Raw genomic sequence first — 9,056 nt, forward strand, 5'->3', positions numbered from 1 at the left:
GTTGAAGGTGGAGCCTGGTGGGTGGTGATTCCATCATGACGAGGAGTTCTCATGAATGGTTTAGCTCCATGCCTCCTTGGTACTGTATAATGAGTGAGTTCACATGAGATTTGGTTGTTTAAAAGCATGAGGTACCTCTCCCCTCTCTCTCGGTCCTTCTCCTGCCATGTAAGACACCTGCTCCCACTTTGACTTCCACCATGAATAAAAGCTCCCTGAGGTCTCCGAAGCAGATGCTGCCACATTTACTTTACAGCCTGCAGATCCATAAGCCAATTAAACCTCTTTTCTTTATAAATTATCCATTCTCAGGTATTTCTTTATAGCAGTGTAAGAATGAGCTAATATACAAAATTGGTACTAGGAGTGGGGCATTGCTATAAAGATACCTGAAAATGTGGAAGCAGCTTTGGAATTGAGCAACAGCCAGAGGTGGAAAAGTACAGAGGGCTCAGAAAAGAAAGGAAGATGATTGAAAAGTTGGAACTTCTTAGATACTTTTAATTTGCCGTGACCAAAATACTGATAGTAGTAATATGGACAATGAAGTCCAGGTTGAGGAGATCTCAGATGGAAATGAGGAACTTATTCGGAACTGAAGCAAAGGTCACTTTTTTTTATTTTTATTTTTTGAGACGAAGTCTCACACTGTCACCTGTGCTGGAGTGCAATGGCATGACTCGGCTTACTGCAACATCTACCTCCCAGGTTCATGTGATTCTCCTGCCTCAGCCTCCTAAGTAGCTGAGATTACAGGCACATACCACCAAGCCCAGATAATTTTTTGTATTTTTAGTAGAGACAGTGCTTCACTATGTTGGTCAGGCTGGCCTCAAACTCTTGAACAAAGGTCACTTTTGCTATGCTTTAACAAAGAGACTGGCAGCAGCATTGTGCCCCCACAATAGGAATATGTGAAACTTCGAACTTGAGAGTGGTGATTTAGGGTACCTGGCAGATGAAATTCCTAAGCAGCAAAGCATGAAAGAATGACCCGGCTGCTTCTAACAGCCTAAGCTCCTATGTGTGAGCAAAGAAATGACCTAAAAGAGAAGCAGAGCATAAAAGATTGGAAATTTTGCAGCCTAACCACATGGTAGAAAAGAAAATTTGCAGCCTAATGACATGGTAGAAAAGAAAATTCTTTTCAGGGAAAGAATTAAATCAGGCTGCAGAAATTTACATAACTAAAGAGGAGCCAAGGATTGATAGCCAAGACAATAGGGAAAAGGCCTCAAAGGCACTTCAGAGACCTTTGCAGCAGCCCCTCTCATCATAGGCCCAGAAGCCTAAGAGGACAAAATGGTTTCATGGACCAGGACCAGGGCCCTGCTGCCCTGCACAGCCCTAGGACACTGCTCCCTGCATACCAGCCTCTCCAACTTCAGCCATGGCTCAAAGCAGCCCAAGTTTGGCTCTAGCCACTAATTCAGAGGATGCAAGCCGTAAGTCCTGGCAGTTTCCACATGGTGTTAGGCCTGCAAGTGCACAGAAAGCAAGGGTTGAGGCTTGGGAGCTTCCACTAGATTTTAGAGGATATAAGTAAAAGCCTGGATGTCCAGGCAGAAGCCTACTGCAGGGGCAGAGCCCTCATGGAGAACCTCTACTAGGGCAGTGCAGAAGGAAAATGTGGGCTTGGAGCCCCCACACAGAGTCCACACTGAGGCTCTGCCTTGTGGAGCTGTGAGAAGAGGGCTACTGTCTTCCAGACCAAAGAATGGTAGAGCCACTGACAGTTTGCTCCTTGCACCTGGTAAAGCCACAGACACTCAATGCCAGCCCATGAGATCATTTGCGGGAGACTGAATCCTGCAAAGCCACAGGTGCTGAGCTGTCTAAGGTTTTGGAAGCCTACCCCTTGCACCAGTGTGCCCTGGAAGGACTCCTTGTCCTCAAATAGGGCCTTTAGCTCCTTTCTTTTGGCCAATTTCTCCCTCTTGGAATGAGAGTATTTACCACATCCCTTTACCCACATTGTATCTTGCAAGCAACTAATTTGTTTTTTATTTTACAGACTCATAGGTGAAAAGGACTAGCCTTCTCTCAGATGAGACTTTGGGCTTTTGAGTTTATGCTGAAATAAGTTAAGACTTTGGGGGATGGTTGGGAAGGCATGATGGTATTTTGCAATGTGAGAAGGACATGAGATTTTGGAGGGAGATGGGGCCTGGTGGGAGGAGATTGGATCATGGGGATGAAGTTCTCATGAATAGTTTAGCAACATACCCTCCTTGGTACTGTAAAATGAGTGGGTCCTTAGGAGATCTGGTTATTTAAAAGTGTGTAGTGCCTCCTCCCTGTCTCTGTTGGACCTACTCCTGCCATGTGGGATGCTTGCTCCTGCTTCGCCTTCACCACAAGTAAGAGCTCCCTGAAGCCTCCCCTGAAGCAGACGCTGACATGCTTCCTCTACACCTTGTAGAAACATGAACCAATTAAACTTCTTTTCTTCATAAATTACCCTGTCTCAGGTATTTCTTTATAATAGTGTAAGAACATACTAATATACTGAATTGTTTTTTTCATCACCTGCCAGTTTCCTAGTAGGATTTTTAAGTTAATTCACGTTTTCTAATCATTTACAATGTAACTTTTAACAGTTATTAGGTTCTGATACATATTCAGCTCTATTTTCACTACTTTATTACAGTGACCATAAGAATTCTAAAAACCTATAGAGAGTGAGCCCCCTTCTTTCCTATATAAATTTATCTTTTCTAATTTTCCTTGGACATTTAAACTTTCAGGTTAATGTGACAACATTTGGTCAAGTTTTCCTCACTGTGAGAATACAATATTTTAAAATTGTCTTAGAAGTACTGATGTTTTGCCTTCATATCTCAGAAAAAGTGCACTTTTATATTTATTTACTTTCTTACTCACAGATTAATTAATTTTGTCATCCACATGCTGCACTTTTATTTAAGTAGGTTTGCTCATAGCCATTTGAACCTATCGTAATTGTGAATATATAATATTTTGAGGTATCAATCTTCATTTTCATTATCCTGTATCTTCCCTACTATTTAATTATGCACTTAGTATAATACCTTAGGAAAGTAATATAACTGGAAGATAAACCAAAAATGTGCGAAATATTCTTGCCTTTTATTTGGAGAATCATAAGCCCTAGAGGAGAGAAAGGATTTGGGAAATAAAGAAAACAGCTTGATAAGAAAGATAATGAGACTAGGAAGCCCCCTCCCTTCACCTACGACCACACATAAACCAAAACCATGCACACACCCTGCCCAAACTCCACTACCATCTGAAGAGAGAAAAGAAGGAGAGGTGGGACTGGCCCCTCTGGTATTTGTCCTTCTTCCAGCCTTATTTGGAGCACTGGACTCTTTCTGAAGCAGAAGGCTGAGGGAATCAACAACACATGAGGAAGAAGACATCTGCTTTTCTCACCATAGGAGATAAGCAGAAGAGCAGAACTCCCTACCATGACAGTTTTGTCACTGTGTAGCACTGTTTGGATACTCCAGGAGCCCACATACTCCTATCTTACAGAAAAACCCCTTAAGTCCCTCTAACACATCCACACAACAAAAATTACTTTCTTATAACCATGGCATGTTTTCTCACTTAGTGCTATCCTTTATCATATTGTGAAGTCATCTGGCATTCAGAAATGCAAGCATATTCCTTGATTTTGTCATTTATTTCAGGTGAGTAATAGTAAGTTTATACTTCTGTTGTGGCCATCTTTTGCAGAACTCTGCGTGTTGCTCGAAATCTACTCACAGATGTGTTTTCTCTTGGACTGTTAATGTAGTTCTATATTTTACTTCTTAATGTAGTCTATATTTTATTAAATTTGGGATGCATACTTCATATTTTGAGACTTAGAATTTTGATGGCTTTCAGGATTTAATTTTTTGGTTTTTATATGCTGCTAACACCAAATAAAGCATGCATACACGAAAGTTAATACATCATTAAGTATGTAGTCAACAGTACTATGGCCAACAGAAATAATATTAGTAGCACGCCCAAAAGGTACCCACCTCTCATTCCTTGAGGGTCAAGATGCTTAATAACATGAGATATTCATTTTATGAATATGAATCTTTGGTGAGGCTCACATCACATCCTAACCTTTTTTAAAAATTAACTTTTAATATACTTACAATAACATTTACATCCTTTTAGTGTCCACTTCTGTGAGTGTGAACAAAAGTATACAGTCACAATAAAGATATAGACCAGTTCCTTCACCTCTTCCCCAACACAAAGTAGCTTATTTCCCTTTTAAATTCAACCCACTTCCAGCCCCTGGCATTCACACTTCTGGTTCCTGTTCCAATAGTGAGTTTACTACAAGAATATCATATAAATGGAATCAAACCATCCATTAAAAAATCTGATTAAAAATCAGATTTTTAATCTGACTTCTTTCAAATAGTATAATGCATATTGAGTTTTCTGTTTTGTTGCATATGTCAGTATTTGATCCTTTTTTGCTGAGTAGTTGCATTGTATGGGTGCACCATAGTTCTGTTTCTCTCTTTATCAGTGGAAGGACATCAGCATTGTTCTGAGTCTTGGAGATTGCAAATAAAGCTACTATAAATGTGTCTATAAGGTTTTTGCGTGAACACAGGTTTTAATTTCACTTGAGTAATGCCAAGTTGGATTTCTAGATCATGGGAAAAGTAAATGTTTCTTTTACCTTTATAAGAAACTACCAAATTGTTCTCCAAAGCGCCTGTGTCACTGTGCATTTCTGTCATCAATGTATAAAAGTTCCAGTCATTCTGGAACCTCACCAGTACTTACTTAGAGTTGTTACTTCATTTAAAGCCATTCTAATAGATACATAGTAACATATAGATATAGTTTGAATTTGCCAAATGTGGAATAACGTTGAGCATATTTTCATATGCTTCTCTGCCATCTGTATATCTAGTTTGGTGAAGTGTTTGTTCTAACATTTTTATCCAATTTTTAACATTTTTGTTATTTGTTTTCCTATGAGTAATCAGAGTTTTGATATTTATTATTTGTAAATAAATCCTTTATCAGATGTGTGATTTACATTTTTTTTCCAGTTTCTATGGTCTCATCTTTTAATCTCTCAAGAGTGTCTTTCACAGAGCAGAAGTTTTTAATTTTAAAAATCTACTTTGTCTGGTAGAGTACTTTGGAATTTTATATGAGAAACATTTTCCTAACTGAAATTTACAGAGTTATTATTTCCATTTGCCTTTGTCTAGAAGTTTTATGGATTAGGTTTTTCCCTAGAAGTATGACCCATTTTGAGTGATTTTTTTGTGCTGCAAAGTATGCACAGTGTTTAGAACAGTGACTGTCACTTAAGCACTATGTAAGTATTTTAAAAATAAGATTTATATATGACATGTATGATCAATATAGACTACATATTACATGCTTAAGTATTACACACTCAATATTATATAAGCATTATCCGTATATGTACACCTTCACAAGTATATAGGTAATCACCATAAGTATAAATCCATATTGAATTCTCCTATTTCTCCAACTTCATAAATGAACAAGGTACTTTTCAACTTGAGAATGGCTGTTTGTTGACATTCTTTAGCAGCAGAATTCGGAGGACATCACAGTTTTCCCTTTCCACGGGTAGTGATTAAAACAGCAGCAACAGCCACAAGAGAAACATTGCATTTCCTATTTGAAAGATCAAAGTCGCATTAACTTCTTATATTTTTATGTTCTCAAAGAAACCTGGAAACCTTCTTCATACGGCTAGAAGAGTTGTCTCAGCACGTTCCAGGTTCTCCCCACTTAGGTTAATGACCCAAGATAAAAGGAGACTTTCTCTCATAACTCTAACTTTAAAAATTCACTAGTCATTTGATTATTTTGCTTGGTTGCATGCCTTCTCCTGTGCCGTAAGAGGAAGATGCTTAGAGGGGAACTCTGTATAGAATCACAGACTTGCTTTGGAAATGGGTTACAGGAAGACTAAATGAATATGTAAATATACAAAATATGCTTTTCATTTTCTAAAAGAAAATAGGTCATATAGTCGTGAGGAAAAAACAAACTGGTGTCTACTTTTGTTCCTCAATTTAACTCAGCAGACGTTCTTACCAAATATTGACTCAAGGAATAAAATTAGACACAATGAAAGTTCACGGAAAAAGTGAAAAATTAGTCAAGGTAATCTGCAAATTGTAAATAAGTAAATAAATATTTGAGAATTCAAAACTTGTTTAACTCTTTGATTATGACTAAAGCATACCTATAGTGAGTAAATACATATTATTTACTAGAAATAAAATTTAACACACTACACCTTACAAATGAAATTTATATGTCTGATCTTAGAGATTTTTGAGGCTTCTAAATCTGTGCAGCAAACTTCATATTACCAGTTTATATATAAACTAAGAAGCAAATATTTTGTGACTCATATTTTAATGGAACTTCAAATTCTTATTGCCTCTACAAACATATCTGTGAATAAAAGATCAGCTGTTCTGACCTAGATCATTTCTGTTTTTATCAATTAACTTCTTTATCAACATTGTTGTGTGTTGTTGCCTAAACCAGCATTATACTTGAAGTATGCCATATTGTACACGTCGGAAAGTGAATAATTTTCAATAATCCTTCATATGGTTTGGCTCTGTGTCCCCATCCAAACCTCATGTTGAATTGTAATCCCCAATGTTGGGAAAGAGACCTGAAGGGAGGTGACTGGATCATGGGAGCAGATTTTTCCTCTTGCTGTTCTCATGACAGTGAGTTCTCATAAGACCTGGTTGTTTTAAAGTGTACCACTACCTGCTTCACTCTCTCTCTCCTGCCACCATGTGAAGACATGCTTGCTTCTCCTTTGTCCTTTCGCTTTGATTGAAAGTTCCCTGAGCTCTTCCCAGCAATGCTTCCTGTACAGCCTGCAGAACTGTGACTCAACTGTCTTTTTTTTTTTTTTTTTTTAATAAATAACCCAGGTAGTTCTTGATAGCAGTGTAAGAACAGATTAGTACAGAAAATTGGTACCAGGAGTGGGATATTGCTTCAAAGACACCTGGAAATGTGGAAGTGACTTTGGAACTGCGTAATGGGCAAAATTTGAAACAGTTTGCAGGGATCAGAAGAAGACAGGAAGATGAGGGAAAGTCTGGAATTTCCTAGAGACTTGTTGAATGATTTTAACCACAATGCTGTTAGTGATATGGATAATGAAGTCCCAGATAAGGAAGTCTCGGATGGAGATGGGGAACATACTGGGAACTGGAGTAAAGGTCACTCTTGCTTTAGCAAAGAGACTGATGTCATTTTGCTTCTGCCCTAGAGATAGGTGAAACTTTGAAATTGATAGTGATGATTTAAGGTACCTGGCAGATGAAATTTCTAAGGAGCAAAGCATTCAAGAAGTAGCCTGGCCTCTTCTAACAGCCTAACTTCATATGCATTTATGGTCTGATATCGGAACTTTTATTGAAAAGGGAAAAAGTACATAAAAGTTTGAAAACTTCGCAGCCCAGCAATGTGGTAGAAAAAAAAAATTCTGGGAAGAAATGCAACGTGGCTGCAGAAATTTGCATAAGTCAAGAGGATCTCAATGTTAATAGCCAAGATAATAAAGAAAATGCCTCTAAGACACTTCAGAGACCTTCATGGCAGCCCCTCCCATCACAGACCCCAAGGCCTAGGAAAACAGAATGACTTTGTGCACCAGGCCCAGGGCCTTACTGTTTTGTGCAGCATTGAGACACGGCACCCTGCATCCCATCTGCTCCAGCTTCAACAGTGGGTAAAAGGAGCCAGATAAAGCTCAGGCCATTGCTTCAGAGGGTACAAGTCCCAAGTCTTAGCAGCTTCCATGTGGTGTTGGGCCTGTGGGTGTGCATGCAGAGGACAAGAGTTGAGGCTTGGATGCCTCTGTCTAGATTTCAGAAGGCATACAGAAATGCTTGGTTGTCCAGACAGAAGCCTGCTGCAGGGGCAGAGCCCTCATGGAGAGCCTCTCCTAGGGCACTGCATAGAGAAAATGTGGAGTTGAAGCCCTCATACAGAGTCCCCACTGGGGCACTGCCTAGTGGAGCTGTGAGAAGAGGGCCACCATCCTCCAGACCCCAGAATGATAGATACACTGACAGCTTGCACCATGTGCCTGGAAAGGCCACAGGCACTCAATACTAGCCCATGAAAGCAGCTATGGGGGGCTATACCCTACAGAGCCATAGGGGCAGAGCTGCCTAAGACCTTGGAAGCCCACCCATTGCATCAATGTGACCTGGATGTGAGACTAGAGACAAAGGAGATGATTTTGGAACTTTAATATTTAATGACTGCCCCATGAGTTTTGGACTTGCATAGGACCTGTAGCCCCTATGTTTTGACTGATTTTTCCCTTTTGGAACAGGAGTATTTACCTAATGCCAGTGTTGACATTGTATCTTGGAAGTAACAAAATTGTTCTTGATTTTACAGGTTCATAGGTAGAAGGGACTTGCCTTGTCTCTGATAAGATTTGGACTTGGACCTTTGAGTTAATGCTGGAATAAGTTAAGACTTTGGAGGACTGTCAGGTAGGCATGATTGTATTTCAAAATATGAGAAGGACGTGAGATTTTGGAGAGGCCAGGGGCAGAATGATATGGTTTGTCTCTGCATCCCCAACAAAATCTCATGTTGAATTGTAATGCCCAGTGTTGGGAAAGGGACGTGGTGGGAGGTGATTGTATCATGGGGGCAAATGTCTCTCTTTATCTTCTCATCATAATGAGTTCTCATGAGATCTGAGTGTTTGAATACGTACAGCCCTTCCTGCTTTGCTCTCTCTCTTTTTCCCGCCACCACGTGAGGACATGTTTGCTTCCCTTTCATCCTCCACCATAAAGTAAGTTTCCTGGGGCCTCCACATCCATGCTTCCTTTACAGCCTATGGAACCATGAGCCTATCAAACCACTTTTCTTTATAAATTACCAGTGTCAGATAATTCTTTATAGCATTATAAGAATGAACTAAGGTTTATTTGTTCACAAATCCATAATTTGCTGAAAATTGTTACTTTAATATTTTAGAATAATTAATTAATGAATTAATG

This window comes from Aotus nancymaae, unplaced genomic scaffold (assembly GCF_030222135.1).
Source record: "Aotus nancymaae isolate 86718 unplaced genomic scaffold, 86718_ANA_hifiasm-v0.15.2.pri h1tg000025l, whole genome shotgun sequence".
Lineage (NCBI taxonomy): Eukaryota > Metazoa > Chordata > Mammalia > Primates > Aotidae > Aotus > Aotus nancymaae.